Here is a 10,371-nt window from a genome sequence, read left to right on the forward strand (position 1 = left end):
CAGTGGGCGCCTTCCGTCTCTCTAAGCCACGCCCCCTCACCCGCCGCGGAGGGGGCGGTGCTGAGCCAGGCCGGGATGGGGGCGTGTCTTAAAGGAGCCGCGCCGCCATTTTGTGAGGGGGCGCTTCGCCTCGGCTGGCGGACGGACTGGCTGAGTGACAGACAGACACTGACAGACAAACCGACCGTCTGAGCCCCTTGGCCAAAAAATAAACGCACATTTCATCGCCACCTCCCCTCAGAAGGGGGAGGTGAGGCGCCTCTGCCCAAACGCTGAGGTATTTCGGCAGCACCTCACCGCTGCGCCCTGAGGCGGCCACTGCTTCCCTCCTCCCTGCCCCTTCCAGGAATAGGGAAGCTGCAAAGGAGCTGTCGGAGGTTATTAGTGCCTCAGCAAGGTCTTTGTGAGAGATGGGACCCCAAAAAACCCGGAGGTGATGCGGATGCCCCGTTGCGGCGCCATTCCCCACAGCCACAGAGATTTAATTGCCACCACAATTAAATCTTCGGCGATTGCCCCGTCCCTGGGAACATTCAAGGTCGGGTCGAACAGGGCTTTGAGCAACCTGATCTAGTTGAAGATGTTCCTGCCCGTTGCAAGGCAGGTTGGACTGGGTGACTTGTAAAGGTCCCTTCCAACCCAAACCATTCCATGATTCTATGAGTCTCTGACTGCAGCTGTGCTGTAGATGAATGGAGAGGGACTGGTGAACTTCTATGGATCCTGTAAAGAGAGTGGCCTGTAGGAGGCTGGAAAAGGAAAATCTTTTATCTTACTATGCATCCAAGGCCAGGCTGGATGAGGCTTTGGGCAACCTGGTGTAGTGGAGGGTGTCCCTGCCCATGGCAGGGGGGATGGAATTGGATGATCTTTGAGGTCCCTTCCAACCTAAACCATTCCATGATTCTATGATACCCTCCACTCCAGTCCACGGGTAATAGTCATAGAATCATAGAATGGTTTGGGTTGGAAGAGACCTCAAAGATCATCCAGTTCCAACCCCCCCGCCATGAGCAGGGACACTTTACGCTAGATCAGGTTACCCAAAGCCCCATCCAACCTGGCCTTGAACACTTCCAGGGATGGGGCAGCCACAGCTTCTCTGGGCAACCTGTGCCAGTGCCTCAGCACCCTCACAGTGAAGAATTTTTTCCTTATATTTAGTCAAAATCTGCCCTCTTTCAGTTTGAATCCATTGCCCCTTGTCCTGTCACTACACGCCCTGCTAAAAAGTCTAACCCCATCTTTCTTATAAGCCCCCTTTAGGTACTGGAAGGCTGCAATAAGATCACCCCGGAGCTTTCTCTTCTCCAGGCTGAACAGCCCCAACTCTCCCAGCCTGTCTCCAGAGCAGAGGTGCTCCAGCCCTCGGATCATCTCTGTGGCCTCCTCTGGCCTCGCTCTAACAGCTCCATGTCCTTCTTGTGCTGGGGACCCCAGAGCTGAAGGCAACACTGCAGGTGGGGTCTCAGGAGAGCAGAGCAGAGGGGCAGAATCCCCTCCCTCCACCTGCTGCCCACGCTGCTCTGGATGCAGCCCAGGACACGGGTGGCTTTCTGGGCTGCCAGCGCACGGTGCTGGCTCATGTTGAGCTTCTCATCCACCAGCACCCCCAAGTCCTTTTCCTCAGGGCTGCTCTCAATCCATTCTCTGCCCAACCTGATCTAGTGGAGGGTGTCTCTGCCCATGGCAGGGGGGTTGGAACTGCATGATCTTTGAGGTCCCTTCCAGCCCAAACCATTCTGTGATTCTGTGGTTCTATGAGAGGCTGAGGACAGCTTTTGCCAAACAGTGTCCATGTTTCACTGTAGCCCCCAGTGCTCTCCTGATCCAGCATTCACTCAGAGGGCTGATTCTGTCCCCCTAGACCACGCAGTCCCTCTGAGATGTGTATGCAAGCCACAGCTAGCCACAGCATGCTGTCCCCTCTCTTGACCATGTCACACACTTTTGTGACTCTGCCTGCCCGAGAGACGTTACGCAAACAGGCGAGCAGATCCAGAAGACATGAGTGAAACCCCAGGCTCAGCACTGCTCCGAGCAGTGATGCCCGGGTCCGTTAGGCTCCTGTTATCTCCATTTTGCAGTCAAGAAAGGGAAGAACATGATAGCACCATGTTGCTACCAGTCCTGCAGGAGATGGAGGCATTAGGCTCTGTTTTGATTATAACCTCTTCAACAAGACCAGTTTTGCTGGTTTATTTTTTTACCCTGGATGTGTTTTGTCCATGTTATCTACATAGGGTTGCCAAGGTGATGGTGCAAAGTTGAAGGCAAGCAGCAAAAATGAGGCAGGGATGGCTTGTCCTGGCAGCACCGCTCAAGTCTCTCCAATTTTGACCCTCCAGCCTGGCGGAACTGACACCACAGAGCATGGGTATGGTTTCTTGTTGTGTTTGATCCAGTTTCAGTGTGGAGCACCCCGAAACCACATCATCTTCCCGCTCCTCACTACATGCTTTAGTTGACTCCACTGTGTAGCAAGGCTAAGGGATTGGCTCATTGCTGATGGGAAGTGGACACAGTGGATACAATTTGATTTCTGTTAAACCATTGATGTCATCTACTGCACTCAAAACCACACAGTCATTGACCCAAAGTTTAAAATCAACACCCCAGTTACTGCCTTCCGACTCTCCAGCCCTCGACAGACCTTCTTGATAATTTAAAAATCAAGCTTGTTTCTTGTGTATTCATTAACTGTGGAGTATTTTACTATTCTAAGTCGCTTTTTGGTGTGAAACACTGCGTGGTTACAACTCAACTCAGGGAGGAGATTGTTTGTTATGATCAATGTTGTCTTATCTTGATTGAACAGTGAAGATCTGACCATACCTGCCTTGCATCTTCTGCAGCTATTGAGATGTCTCTGAAACACATCACTGTTGAAAGGTGTGAAGTCTTCCTCCTGTACCAGGACAAAAGCGAGGGCTGAATTAGAAGAACCGGCTCCATATCTCCATTTTACAATTACAGAAGCAGAAGAACTGCCCTTCTGCACCAACCTTGAGTTGCTTGGGCCCTCTTTTTGCTGAGGGAATAACCCGGAGAGACCCCTGTCTCCAGCAGGAGCACACAGAATAGAAGGATCATCCTCACTACAGCACTCCAGTGGACACCAGGTTTAGTGATTTCCGTAGCTGGACTGTTGTGTTTAATCAGCATTAATGTCTCTCTTGTGGCGTTGTCTAGACCATGTTGAACCAGCTTCTATCTATGACAGCTGCTCTTCAGAGGATGCCACATGAGGGCTAGGTAATCCCTCTGCTCTAGCCTGCCTGCTGGAGTAGGTAATATTTTATAGAATCATAGAATCATAGAATCATAGAATCATAGAATCATAGAATCATAGAATGGTTTGGGTTGGAAGGGACCTCAAAGATCATCTAGTTCCAACCCCCCTGCCATGGGCAGGGACACCCTCCACTACACCAGGTTGCCCAAAGCCCCATCCAAGCTGGCCTTGAACACTGCCAGGGATGGGGCAGCCACAGCTTCTCTGGGCAACCTGTTCCAGTGCCTCACCACTCTCAGAGTGAAAAATTTCTTTCTTATATCTAACCTAAATCTGCCCTCTTTCAGTTTAAATCCATTGCCCCTTGTCCTGTCACTGCACGCCCTTGTCCAAAGCCCCTCTCCAGCTTTCTTGTAGCCCCTTTAGGTACTGGAAGGCTGCAATAAGATCACCCCGGAGCCTTCTCTTCTCCAGGCTGAACAGCCCCAACTCTCTCAGCCTGTCTTCATAGCAGAGGTGCTCCAGCCCTCTGATCATCTTCATGGCCTCCTCTGGACTTGTTCCAGTAGCTCCATGTCCTTCTTGTGTTGGGGACTCCAGAGCTGAACGCAGTATTCCAGTTGGTGTCTCATGAGAGCAGAGCAGAGGGGCAGAATCACTTCCCTCAACCTGCTGGCCATGCTCCTTTTGATACAGCCCAGGACACGGTTGGCTTTCTGGGCTGCAAGCACACGTTCCTGGCTCATGCTGAGATTCTCATCAACCAACAGCCCCAAGTCCTTCTCCTCAGGGCTGCTCTCAATCCATTCTCCACCCAGCCTGTACTTGTGCTTGGGATTGCCCTGACCCACGTGCAGGACCTTGCGCTTGGCCTTGTTGAACTTCATGAGGTTCTCACAGGCCCATCTCTCATCTCTCTTATCTTGAAGGAGCATGCATTACACCCGCCGCTACTGTCCTGGTTCCAGCTGCGACAGAGTCAGCTCTTCGTTTTAGCAGCTGGAAGAGCTCTGTGTTTGGGATTTAGTCTGGGGCTCACTATCCGAAGAACGTTGACAGCGCACTGATGTTTGTAGTCGGTGCTGAGACCTCAAGGACTTTTCAGCTTCCCATGTTTTGCCAGTGTGCCGGAGCACAGCAGGCTGAGGGGGGAAGCACGGCCGGGACAGAGGGTCCACGACTCTCCTTATGACTTGAACTTAGACTTAGGACTGAGGGCCAGACTGGCCACTGGAGCATTCCAGATCCTGCAGCGTCATGCTCAGTGTAAAAATGAGAATCGATTGGAAAGAAGGGCTTGTGCTCTTCAAGGGGCTCTCGCTCTCGGACTCGGGGTGCTGCCTCTCTCTTGTTCCCTTTTCAGGCTTCTCACTCATTCGGGATTGCGGTGTCAGGATTTACCTGTTTTGGAATTGTTAGGATGGGCCTTGGTTACTGGTTGGTGAGCAATTACACTGTGCCTCACTGGTTTGTATATATTATTATCATTATACATGTATATATATTCACATATTAGTAGTAGTGTTGAATTGTTCTTATCTCAACCCAGGGGTCTCTCTTCCTTTTTCCCTTTAGTTTTCTCCCCATCCCCTGGGGGTGGGGAGGGTGAGCGAGCGGCTGCGTGGCATTTAGTTGCCAGCCAGGCTAAGCCACGACATTTACGCTGGTCAAACGACCTCCCATGGCTGGCAAGGTTTGATCCCGGGACCTCCAGACGTCAGGATAGGTGTCACCTGAGCTAGAGAAAAAATGCCCCAAGGACTGCTCTGCCAGTCCACTTGGTTTTGAAGGATCTGATCCCAGGACATTTATGTTTTTTTTCAGGTTTTGGTGGTATTTTTTCTGCTTATGCAGACTCAATGGCAACAACAGCTTTGATGAGAGGGAGTCATGTGAAAATATAACCCACTCCTTGTTCAGTCACACTGGGGAAGGACCATGCCCTGAAACACACGGTCCTTCATCCACAGAAAAGATCTGTAAAATGAAAATTCAGTGCTTGGTATGTGTCAGCCCCGTAACTACCTGGGACCGGACAAATTGTCCCACCTTTTAGGGGACACTGAGTGCTGTCCCCTAAAAGGTGATGAAATAATATCAACAGCGACATTGAAGATGCTGCTGCTTCCAAGTTCCAACAGCAGGAGCAGCTTTGCAGAGCTGGGATGTTAATCCACTGGTGTTGCCAGTGTGTTTGCAAGCAGAGGAAATGATGCTGCCTTCATTTGCCAGGTTGGGAATGTTGCTTTTCTCATGCCGTAAGGAAAATCTTCTCTTGCTTGCCACCTCCGGGGACAGAATGCAAACAAGGTGATTCATTAGCAAACGTGGTAATCAAAGCCTGTGTCCTGCTAAATGCAGCAGCACTTGTCTCTGCAGCTGCTTTAGGTGATAGAGCAGATTGAGATGATAAAACATAGAATCACAGAACCATGGAATGGTTTGGGTTGGAAGGGACCTTAAAGATCATCCAGTTCCAACCCCCCTGCCATGGGCAGGGACACCCTCCACTACACCAGGTTGCCCAAAGCCCCATCCAGCCTGGCCTTGAACACTGCCAGGGATGGGGCAGCCACAGCTTCTCTGGGCAACCTGTGCCAGTGCCTCAGCACCCTCAGAGGGAAGAATTTCTTCCTTAAATCTAGTGGAAATCTCTGCTCTTTCAGTTTACAGCCATTGCCCCGTGTCCTGTCACTACACACCCCTGTCCAAAGCCCCTCTCCAGCTTTCTTGTAGCCCCTTTAGGCACTGGAAGGTGCTGGAAGGTCTCCCTGGAGCCTTCTCTTCTCCAGGCTGAACAGCCCCAACTCTCCCAGCCTGTCTCCAGAGCAGAGGCGCTCCAGCCCTCGGATCATCTTCATGGCCTCCTCTGGCCCCGCTCCAGCAGCTCCATGTCCTTCTTGTGTTGGGGACTCCAGAGCTGAATGAAGTATTCCAGGTGGGGTCTCAGGAGAGGGGCAGAATCCCCTCCCTCGACCTGCTGCCCACATAGTTCTGCTTACCTTCTTGAAGCTTAGTAGCTGCAGAGTTTGTTTTCACAAGGATTGCAAAAATCCTCACTCAGAAACAAATGTGACGTGGTTTGGTTTTAGATGGCTGTAGGAGGAATGCCTGGAGGAGAAGGGGAAAGCCTTCACAGACGGTATTTTCTTTCCCAAATCTCGGTGTTATTAGCCTCAGCTATTTCTCGCACAAGCTGATTATGAACTCCAACCTGCTGATTGCTCTTCGTAACGCCCATCGCCTGAAATCCCAACCTATCCAGAGCACGTAGAGTAAAGAACGTGCTTAATCATCAATTTAAACACCGAGCCCTGGGAATCTGGGTTATCCTTTAACTGACGTGGAGCTGGTGCAGCATTTTCTTCTGCATGGCCCTGAATGTTTCTAGTCACGATCCTCGGGCGTATCTGCCTTCTTCTCAAGGTTTGCTGTCTTGTGTGTTGCTCTTTCTAAAATACACTTGGCAGGGTCATGGGGTTTGTCAACTGGTTGGGCCACCGTCAGCGACTCTTTTCTGCTTCAGGGGAGGTTAATGGAGGTTAATGCTCTCCCCTTGATGGGCAGAGGGATGATCTACCCACTTCTCAGAGAGTATTGCTAATTGGCCATGGAATGCTATCTTCCTGTGGTGGGTTGACCCTGGCTGGGCACCAGGTGCCCACCAAAGCCGCTCTATCACTCCCCCTCCTCAGCTGGAGCAGAGAGAGAAAATATAACGAAGGGCTCGTGGGTTGAGATAAGGACAAGGAGAGGTCACTCACCAATTACAGTCATGGGCAAAACAGACTCTTCATGGTGAAATTAATTTAATTTATTATGAACCAAATCAGAGTAGGGTAATGAGAAATAAAAACTAAATCTTGGAACACCTTCCTCTCACCCCTTCCTTCTTCCTGAGCTCAACTTCACTCCCAAATTTTCCACTTCCTCTCTCCAGCAGTGCAGGGAGATGGGGAACTGGGCTTGCAGTCAGTTCGTCACATGTTGTCTCTGCTGCTCCTTCCTCCTCAGAGAGAGAACTCTTCACGTTCCTCCCCTGCTCCAGCGCGGGGTTCCTCCCATGGGAGACAGTCCTCCACAAACTTCTCCAATGTGAGTCCTTCCTGCTCCAGCGTGGGTCCCTCCCGTGGGGTGCAGTCCTTCAGGAACAGACTGCTCCAGCCTGGGTCCCCCACGGGGTCACAAGTCCTGCCAGCAAACATGCTCCTCTCTCCATGGGGCCACAGGTCCTACCAGGAGCCTGCTCCAGCACAGGCTTCCCATGGGGTCACAGCTCCTTTAGGCATCCATCTGCTCCAGTGTGTGGTCCTCCATGGGCCGCAAGTGGATCTCTGCTCACTGTAGACCTCCATGGGATGCAGGACAGCCTGCCTCACCAGGGTCTTCACCAGGGGCTGCAGGAGAATCTCTGCTCTGATGCCTGGAGCACCTTCTCTCCTTCCTTTTTCACTGACCTTGGTGTCTGCAGAGTTGCTCCTCTCACATGTTCTCACTCGTCTCTTTGGTTGCAGTTGCACAGCAGCTTTTTTCTTTCTTAATTATATTATCCTGGAGGCGCTACCACCATCACTGATGGACTTGGCCTTGGCCAGTGGTGGGTCTGTCTTGGCTCTGTCAGATACAGGGGAAGCTTCTAGCAGCTTCTCACAGGAGCCACCCCTGTAGCCCTCCTGCTACCAACACCTTGTCACCCAAACCCAAGGTATCTCCAAATATCTCTTTTCCTTCCCTCTCGTAGTTACCGTGAAGCTGTTTTCTGATACTCACTGCCAAGACAAAATGACTTGCTGTCAACAGAAGAGGAAATGGAGACAGACAAAGCCAGGAAGTCACAAGCAAGGAGCTGTAGGGTGGTTTTGGGAGGATTTGTTGTAATCAAGACCAGTGGGAGCAGGGCACTCCCAGACATGCAGCAGGTTACGAGTCCAACTGCAGGAGCTCTGCAGCTCTTCCAGCTTGAGTTTCAGTTTTGAGGTTTGCCTGGGGCCCAGCAAACTCCAGCTCCAGCATTGTGATATCTGCATCCTCAGGGTCCTGTCTCAGGGCATCGCACCCAGCCAGATCCCCAAAGCACTGGAGGCTGGGAATTGCACCCCCCTCCCAGGGCACTGCATTTCCCCTGGGTACTGCATCCCCTGGGAAATGCATCCCCTGGGAAATGCATCCCATGCTGAGTGCTGCATCATCTCCTGCCAGGAATTGCATCCCTCCCCAAGATACTGCATCTTGCTGGTACCACATCCCCCTGCCCCAGGGCACCACGTCCTCCTGGGTATTGTAGCCCCCTGAGTACTGCAGTGACCCCCAGCTATTATAGAATCACAGAATCACAGAACGGTTTGGGTTGGAAGGGACCTCAGAGACCATCCAGTTCCAACCCCCCTGCCATGGGCAGGGACACCCTCCACTACACCAGGTCACCCAAAGCCCCATCCAACCTGGCCTTGAACACTTCCAGGGATGGGGCAGCCACAGCTTCTCTGGGCAACCTGTGCCAGTGCCTCACCACCCTCAATGTAAAGAATTTCATAGATTTCATAGATTTCTAGGTTGGAAAAGACCTTAGAGATCATCGAGTCCAACCATCCCTAATCCCCATTAAACCATATCCTCAAGTAGCTCATCCACCCTATTCTTAAACACATCCAGGGATGGGGACTCAACCACCTCCCTGGGCAGCCTATTCCAGTGGCTGACAACCCTTTCAGAGAAGAAATACTTCCTAACATCCAACCTGAATCTCCCCTGACTAAGCTTATACCCATTTCCTCTTGTTCTATCACCCGTCACTAATGTAAAGAGCCCTTCCCCCACCTCCCCACCATCTTTTCTCAAGTATTTATAGGCCGTAATCAGGTCTCCCCTCAGCCTCCTCTTCTCCAGGCTAAACAGCCCCAACTTCCTTAGCCGCTCCTCATAAGTTTTATTTTCCAGCCCCTTGACCAGTTTGGTCGCCCTTCTTTGGACTCGCTCCAGGAGCTCAATATCTCTCTTAAAGCGAGGGGCCCAAAACTGGACACAATATTCCAGGTGCGGCCTCACCAGTGCCGAGCACAGGGGCAGGATCACTTCCCTGCTCCTGCTGGTCACACTATTCTTGATACACGCCAGTATCCCATTGGCCTTTTTGGCCACCTGGGCACACTGCTGGCTCATATCGAGCCGGTAGTCAACCAACACCCCCAGGTCCTTCTCCACCAGGCAGCTCTCCAGCCACTCCTCCCCGAGCCTATAGCGATGCTTGGGGTTTTTATACCCCAAGTGAAGGACTCTGCACTTGGCCTTATTAAAGCTCATGCCATTGGCCTCAGCCCAACGATCCAGTCTGTTCAAATCCCTCTGAAGAGCCTCCCTACCCTCGAGCAGATCGACACAGCCTCCCAGCTTGGTGTCGTCCGCAAATTTACTGAGGGTACATCTCCCCTCTTTCAGTTTAAAGCCATTGCCCCGTGTCCTGTCACTACACACCCTTGTCCAAAGCCCCTCTCCACCTTTCCTGTAGCCCCTTTAGGCACTGGAAGCTGCTGGAAGGTCTCCCCGGAGCCTTCTCTTCTCCAGGCGGAACAGCCCCAACTCTCTCAACCTGTCTCCATGGCAGAGGTGTTGCGTCACCCCAGGTACTGCTTTCTCTAGGGGTAGAGCATCTCCCCCCCAGGCACCACATCCCCTCTCCCTCACCCCCTGGTATTGCACCCCTCTGGATAATGCCCCCCACCCCTTCAGATATTTCATCCCCTTGGTATTGCATCCCCTCTCTGGGCATAGCATCTCCCCCCATGCCAGCATCCTCCCTCGGGTACCACATTTCCCCCCCTCCAGGCATTGTATCCCCCTCCTATCGCAACACCCACCCACCCCCACCCCCGTTATTGCACCCCCCCTCGGGTACCGGCTCTCCCCCGGGGCACTGCGCCCCCGCTCCCCGGGCACTGCATCCCTCCCTCCCGCGGGTTCCCCATCCCTCCAGGGCGGCGCGCTCTACCCGGTCGCCCCGGCTCGAAAGCGAAAGCGAAAGGCACGTTGGGCCACGCCGGGCATGTCCGGCGGCGAGCGGCGGGGCAGCGCCGCGGAGCCCCGGCGGGAGCCCTGAGCCCCCCGGCCCGGCCCGGCCCCGGTGCCGCCGCCGCCGGCCC

Source organism: Tauraco erythrolophus, chromosome 4, assembly GCF_009769465.1.
Source record: "Tauraco erythrolophus isolate bTauEry1 chromosome 4, bTauEry1.pri, whole genome shotgun sequence".
Taxonomy (NCBI): domain Eukaryota; kingdom Metazoa; phylum Chordata; class Aves; order Musophagiformes; family Musophagidae; genus Tauraco; species Tauraco erythrolophus.